The sequence below is a fragment of the Petaurus breviceps genome, unplaced genomic scaffold (assembly GCF_028583685.1).
Source record: "Petaurus breviceps papuanus isolate PSGF00001 unplaced genomic scaffold, PetGlider_PUasm1.0 90792, whole genome shotgun sequence".
NCBI lineage: Eukaryota > Metazoa > Chordata > Mammalia > Diprotodontia > Petauridae > Petaurus > Petaurus breviceps.
The window spans coordinates 8,638,586-8,646,784 of record NW_027187347.1 but is presented as its reverse complement, the minus strand read 5'-3'; positions in this window follow the sequence as shown (position 1 = coordinate 8,646,784).

Genomic DNA, 8,199 nt, shown 5'->3' with positions numbered 1-8,199 from the left:
AAAACAACAACAAAAGAAATGATACCCTGAATGTTACAGGAATTCTCATCAAGATAATTATAAATAAAATTTCTCTCCATCACAATGAAAAGAAGGTAAAATTTGCTCACTCTGAGTAGAACAGAGTTCCTGGTACTCTGTGCTGTGGGGTACCTGAAATTAAAGACCCTTAATAAATGCTTGTTTTTTGATTATTTGGTCCTTTTAATCAACCATTACTCACCTTTTAACCTTCCTTTTCTTCCCTAAGTCATCAGGTACTTTCCTTGTAGTTTGGCCAGCAATTTTCTACTTCCTCTTCCCTAACCATGTAGTTCAGAGTCACTTTCTCAGGGGCAAAGACCCTTTTCCATTCACTTGCTACTTCTATCAGAAGTGTCATCCTTTTGTAACTCCTGTCCCAAAGCCCATTGGTATGGGTCTCAGAGTGGTAGCCACTGGCCCACAACTTCCTGCTTCCCCTCCTGGTAAGAATTAACATCTCTGTTAAAGAAGAGACAGAGATGTTTCTTCTGCCTCTGTTTAAGCCACACAGTAACATCGTTCCTGTTACACAAGATCTCACTACACATGTGGAGATGACTCTCACTCTTACTACACCTATTTATTTCAGTCATATGCATCTTCAGTTGCTATCCTCTGCTCGCTTCTTTTATTGCACTCTTGGATTCCCTCACGCTATTGTTAACACACTCTCCTTTTTCTTAGGCCACTTGCACACACTCTGTCTTCTGAAATTCATGGAAACTGCCTTTTTCAAAAAATTTAGTACCCGGCTCACAACCTTCTTTTCCACCCCAACCAACCCTTGCAAGACTTTAACACTTTTTAATGTCCCTTCAAGTGTCCTGATCTCACCCTCCTCACTCCCATGGTACCATCATCATTTTAACCACTCACCAGGGGTAGCCACACTTTAGATCTCACCATCACCCCTAACTTTCACTCCTCAGTGATCTCAAATTCTAAAATTCTAAATTCTCTCTGAATAAATTTCAAGTCCTTCCTTAACTTGTGCTTTATTCTCAACAGGCTCTCAATTTACTCAATTTCTCCTTATTTTTCTGGTCTACCCCCCTTCACTTTCTTCACTTCACAGTCTCCAATTCAAAACTACTCAACTCAGTCCAATCCAATTCAACTCAACAAGTGCTCTCTGTGTCCTTTGTGTACCAGGTACACTAAGATGGTCTGGGGATTTGAGGGAAAAAAAAGCATACAGAAACCTCAAGAACCTTACCTTTTATGTAGGTGAAAACAGTATGTATGCAGATAAATAATCACAAAATATATATAAAGTAGACTTGGACATAGGCAGAATTATATTGTGTTGTATAGAGTATTACAGTTGGATTAGATCACATAATTGTATGAGGCAGATTTGGTTTATGAAGAATAGAGAACTAGTCTAAGAGTGAGTAAGACATGCCACTTCCTTTTAGGAGGAGATTTCTGATACCTCTTTTGCTGTGCTATTATAAATATATAAGCTTCTGTATGGTTTGTGAACACTTTGCTCTGATTTTGGGTTTCACATGCATGTTCATGTCTTTTAATAAATCTATTGGCAAAACAATGTCTCATGGACTTATGGTATGTTTTTGGTTAACATTTTAAAAAACACAATACTATTATTGTACACTAAATAGACTATAGTATAGTATAAACATAATTTTTATATGAATGGAGAAACCAAAAAATTTATATGATGAAATGTTTACTTTATAGTTATGGTCTAGAGCCAAACTGCCAAGATGTATATTTGGGAGTGATCTGCATTGAGGCTGAGGCCAATGGAGTTGATAAGGTCAACAAGAGCCCTCATGGTATGGACATACATGATGATGGCTGAGAAGAATCTCAGTCAGGTGGAGGGAACCATGAAAGAGCAGTCAATAAAAGCCTAGGAAGGAAGAGTGTCCAGGAGAGGGAAGTCAACAGCTAAACTTCATGGAGGGTTCAGGAAGGATGAGGACTGAGAAAAGGCCATTGAATTGGCAAGAAGAAGCTTCATTGATGATCTTGGAGAGAGCAGTTTCAGTAGAGTGATGGAGACCTAAGTCAGACTCCAAATGGTTGAGAAGTGAGCAGTTGGTGAGAAACTAGAGACAAAGAATATAAGTAGCTTTTTTTTCCCTTTTAGTTTGAATGTAAAAGGAAAGAGATAAAGGGTGTCAGCTTGAGGGTGAAGTGAAAATGGTTTAAGGCAGGAAGGGATCTGTAAGTCACAGGGAAGAAATCAATAAGGAGAGACTGAATATTAGGGAAAGAGAGGGGAAAATTCAAGAGGAGAAGAAGAATGGGTATGAGATCAAGGGTACAAGTAGAGGGGTTGTCCTTGACAAGGAGAAGGATTACTTCTTCTGATACTAGAGGAAAAAAGAGACTAGGTCATACATGATGTTAAGTGGCTTTGAAGTCTAGAACAGAGGAGAAGATGGAGGCCAAGTAGCATTGTTCCAATTTTTGCAGTAAAATAGGAGAGTTCCTCTGCTGAAATGGAGGAAGAAGAAATTACAGATGACTTGAGAAGAGAAGAGGCTTGTAACAAATGCTATATGGAGAATCTCTTAGAGACTCAATCAAAGAATAGTTAAAAGCATTACCATACAGCAGTGGATTCAGTCAGCATGGTTGTGTCACTTCCTCTACCATTGTCTTTTTTTGTTTGTAATTAAAAAAAAATTTAAACTTAAATACAAAATAAGAAAAGAAAAAAATTGCTATGTATACAGCAGACCATAAGAGAGTATTCAATATAAATATTAAATTTCGATTTTGAGAAAATCCATATAATAAATACTACACATTGTTGTCAAAGCTGCCCGGCTTTTCTTTGCTTCCTTGTTGGTTTTCTTTTGTTCTCTGTTGTGCACTTTTTACTTTAGTTTTTTCCCTTTCTTCCCTCCCCACCCTAAAGAAGGCCACAATTAAGCATGGATACATACACACAAAGATATCTATAAACATACATATATATACACATGTATACTCATGCACACATATGTAAGGCTGCACTATGCTTATTTCCTTTTGTAATCTGTTTCTCTGAAGGTGAATAGCCTCTTCCTCCATAAGTTCAAGTATTTCCATGTTTTTCTAAACCAACCAACTCATCATTTCCTAAAGCACAGCAATATTCCAACCCAATTGACAGAATCCTAATAAAGCTGCCCTCAGACTCAATATAACCACTGCCCCTAGATCCAATTCTCATGCTTAAACAGGTATGTCCATGTACTCAATCACATCATTCATCTAGCCCAAGACAGGACCACAATACCTAACTATCCATCTTGACCAGATAGGACCAAAATAGCTAGCCAATCAGAAAGCAGCATGACCAAGGTGTTTGACCATTGAACCTCTTTGATATTCATAATTTCTGTTGTGTATTTGCACCTTTACCCTATAAAAATCCATCTTGCTTTCACTGAAGTTGCTGGTTCCTCTTGGAACCTAGCATGCTCCAGAGGGGTGTCAGTTCTCACTAAATGCCTTCACTTGGATTAGAGATGGTCCAACTCTGAATTCTTTGAGACCATGCCACCATAACACACCATGCAACCACAACAGTTTTTGGCATCCCTGGGTGGACAGAGTCTTTGATTGGACCCTATTTAATCCAAAGGTAAGCCTATCTTTTCCCCATTCTCTTATCTAGGAGGTCCTTCAAGCACATAGAAAGACTTGATTGGATCATCTGGGACCTAGGTCCAGGGCCTTTGTATTACCCCTAGACAGAGGATTCTCTGTGTGGAAATTTTGATGGAAGTTTTTTCTTAACTCATTTTTTTTTTATTCATCCTTCTGGTTCAATGCCACCAAAGAGGCAGAATGGCTAATAAGGGCGGGGAGGTGTTCCTTACATTTACTGTCATTCAGTCCCAGCTCCTATCACACAGGACTACTAAGCTGTAAGAGAGCCTGGTCTCAATATAATTTAGAAGACCAAGAAAAGTTACCACCATCTGTGCTTTCTGTTTGTATTTGTCTGCTCTGTGTCTGTGTAAAAATCTCTGAGTGTGCCACCATGTAAAATTTAAAATACAGCCAGCCAAAAAAGAAAAAGAAACTTCTGATGGCTGTAGCTAGACTGGAAAGATTGATGTCTCTTAAAAAAAATAATTAATTTATTTACTTTTAGTTTACAACATTCAGTTCCACAATCCCTTGAGTTTCAAATGTTCTCCCCTCCTCTTCCCCTCCCCCATGACGGCATGCATCCAATATAGGATCTACCAATACCTTCACATTAAACATTAGTCAGGTTATAAAGAAGGATTATAACCAGTGGAATGAACAATGGGAAATAGGAAGCAAAACAAAACAAGAAAAAGAAAGAGAGAAAGTAGTTTGCTTCAATCTGCATTCAGACTCTGTAGTTCTTTCTCTGGATGTGGATATTTCTTTCCATCATGAGTCCTTTGGAGTTGTCTTATAACCTTACATTGCTGAGAGGAGCTGAATCCATCAAAGTTAGTTGTCACACATATGATGTGTCTGTAATTGTGTACAAATTTCTCCTGGTTTTGCTCTTCTCACTCAACATCAGTTTATATGTCTCTTCAGGTTATTGTGAAGTCTGCCTGCTCCTCATTTCCTATAGCACAATAATATTCCATTACATTCATATACCACAACTTATTCGGCCATTCCCCAATTGATGGGCGTCCCCTTGATTTCCAGTTTTTTACCACCACAAAAAGAGCTTCTATAAATATTTTTGTACATACGGGTCCACTTCTGTTATAGGAATGTAAATTTTTAAGATCTTCCCTGCCCATAGGATAAGTGCACCTGGAGCCAGTGGTGGGAGGATTGTTTTTCAAGAGATACTTTGTGATTGGGCAATGGATCAAGAGGGTTGTTATATTCTCTGAGCCTGGAGAAGGCTATATAATCCTTGATGTGAGGTGTTGTTTTGGGGCTCACTTTGAGAAGTGTTGTGTGATTTGACCAGATGAAACTCTGAGCATCTGTTGAGAGCCCACTGGCTTTGAAAACCCAGATGTTGATGCTTCCCTCTCTGGTAACTCAGTATGGATATAATGGTCAAGACAGTTGGAAGCCTGTCTGCTTGATATATTTTTCTGTTTTCTTGTAACTTCTGTCTGTATACTCTGAAGTTCAGGGTGCTGACCTTTTCCCCTTGAACTAGGTAAATGATATGTTTGATTGATTAAAGCAAGATTGTTAACCCATTTTGAGTTGCTTTCCTTTAGAACAGCAGATCTAAGAACCTGTGTTGGCAGCCACCCTGAGGATGCTGAGGTGCTTGCTGCTACAACTTCCTACTTCTATGATCTCTTTGGGATACAATCCTAGAAGTGGTATTTCTGGGTCAAAGAGTATGCACTTATTTATAGCCCTTTGGGCATAGTTCCAGAATGGTTGGACTAGTTCACAACTCCCCCAACAATGCATTATAATTGTTACAATTTTTCCACATCCTCGCCAAAATTTGTCATTTTCCTGTTTTGTCATCTTAGCCAATCTAACTGGTGAGATGTGGTACCTCAGAGTTGTTTTGATTTGCAACAGTGATTCAGAGCATTTTTTCATATGCTTATAGATATCTTTAATTTCATCCTCTGAAAACTGCCTGTTAATATCCTTTGACAATTTATAAATTGGGGAGTGACTTGTATTCTTATAGATTTGACTCAATTCTCTGTATATTTTAGAAATGAGACCTTTGTCAGAGACATTGGTTGTAAAAATTATTTCCCACTTCCCTCTTTTTTTTTTCTTTTTGTAGTGGGGAGAGCAGGGCAATTGTGGTTAAGTGACTTGCCCAAGGTCACATGGCTAGTAAGTGTTAAATGTCTGAGGATGGATTTGAACTCAGGTCCTCCTGACTCCAGGGCTGGTGCTCTATTCACTGTGCCCCCTAGCCGCTCCTTCTACTTCCTCTTAATCTTGGTTACGTTGGCTTTATTTGTACAGAAACTTTTCAACTTAATGTAATCAAAATTATCCATTTTGCATTTTATAATGCTCTCTAATTCTTGTTTGGTCATAAAATCTTCCCTTCTCCATAAATCTGACCAGTAAACTATTCCTTGCTTTCCCAGATTGCTTACAGTATCAGCCTTTATACCTAGATCATATACCCATTTCAACTTGATTTTGGTATATTGTGTTAGATATAGGTCTATGCCCAGTTTCTGCCATACTATATTCCAGTTTTCCCAGCAGTTTTTGTCTAATAGTGAGCTCTTATCCTCAAAACTGGGGTCTTTGGGTTTATCAAACAGTAGATTACTATAGTCATTGACTGCTGATTCTCATGTACCCAATCTATTCCATTGATCCACTACTCTGTTCCTCAGCCAGTACCAAGTAGTTTTGATGACTGTTGCTTTATAATATAGATTAAAATCTGGTATGGCTAGGCCACCTTCCCTAGAATTTTTTTCATTTATTCCCTTGATATTCTCGACCTCTTGTTTTTCCAAATGAATCTTGTTACTGTTTTTTTCTATCTCTATAAAGTAAGTTTTTGGTAGATTGATTGGTATGGTACTAAATGTGTAATTTAATTTTGGTAAAATTGTCATTTTTATTATATTAGCTCAACCCAGCCATGAGCAACTGATGTTTTTCCAATTAGTTAGGTCTGACTTTATTTGTGTGAAAAGTGTTTTGTAATTGTGTTCATATAGGTCCTGGGTTTGTTTTGGCATATAGATTCCCAAATATTTTATAATGTCTACAGTAACTTTAAATGGAATTTCTCTTTCTATCTCTTGCTGTTGTATTTCATTAGAAATATATAGAAATCCTGAGGATTTATGTAGGTTTATTTTATATCCTGCAACTTTGCTTAATTTATTTACTATCTCAAGTAGTTTTTCACTTGATTTTCTAAGATTCTCTAAGAATATCATCATATCATCTGCAAAGAGTGATAGCTTAGTCTCTTCTTTGCCTAATTTGATTCCTTCAATTTTTTTTTCTCTTCTTATTGCTACTGCTAACATTACTAGTACCAAGTTGAATAAGAGGTTTGATAGTGGACATCCTTGTTTCACCCCTGATCTTAATGGCAATGCTTCTAGCTTATCTCCATTATATATAATACTTGCTGATGGTTTTAGATAGATGCTGCTTATTATTTTAAGGAAGATTCTATTTATTCCTATACCTTCTAGGGTTTTTAATAGGTATGGGTGTTGTATTTTGTCAAAAGCCTTTTCTGTATCCATTGAAACAACCATATGGTTTCTGCTAATTTTGTTGTTGATGTGGTCAATTATAGCTATAGTTTTCCTAATATTGAACCCCTTGCATTCCTGGAATAAATCCTACCTGATCAAAATGTATTATTCTTGTGATAAGTTGCTGTAGTCTTTTTGCTAATATTTTATTTAAAATTTTTGCATCCATATTCATGAGGGAAATTGGTCTATAATTTTCTTTCTCCGTTTTGTCTCTTCCCAATTTAGGTATCAGTACCATATTTGTGTCATAAAAAGAATTTGGTAGGAATCCTTCCCCAATTTTCCCCAAATAGTTTGGAAAGTATTAGAATCAATTGTTCTTTAAATGTTTGATAGAATTTACTGGTAAATCCATCTGGCCCTGGAGATTTTTTCCTAGGGAGTTCATTGATCGCTAGTTTACTTTCTTTTTCTGAGATGGGGTTATTTAAGTAATTTACGCCCTCTTCAGTTAATATGGGCACCTTATATTTTTGTAAATATTCATCCATTTCATTAAGATTGTCAAATTTATGTGCATACAACTGGACAAAATAATTCCTAATTATTGTTTCAATTTCCTCTTCATTAGAGATAGATTCACCCTTTTCATTTTTGATACTCATAATTTGGTTTTCTTTTTTCTTTTATTTATCGTATTGACCAAAGGTCTATCAATTTTATTTTTTTTAAATAAAACAAGCTCTTAGTTTCGTTTATTAATTCAATAGTTTTCTTAAAATTCAATTTTATTAATCTCTCCTTTGGTTTTCATTATTTCTAATTTAGTATTTAATTAGGGATTTTCAATTTGTTCTTTTTCTAAGCTTTTTCAGTTGCATGCCCAATTTGTTGACCTCTATTTTATTCATGTATGTATTCAGTGATATAAAACTTCCCCTAAGAGATGAGTGTCTCTTAAAGAAAATTTGTTGGGGGAAAAAATTTCTCTCTCTCTCTCTCTCTCTCTCTCTCTCTCTCTCTCTCTCTCTCT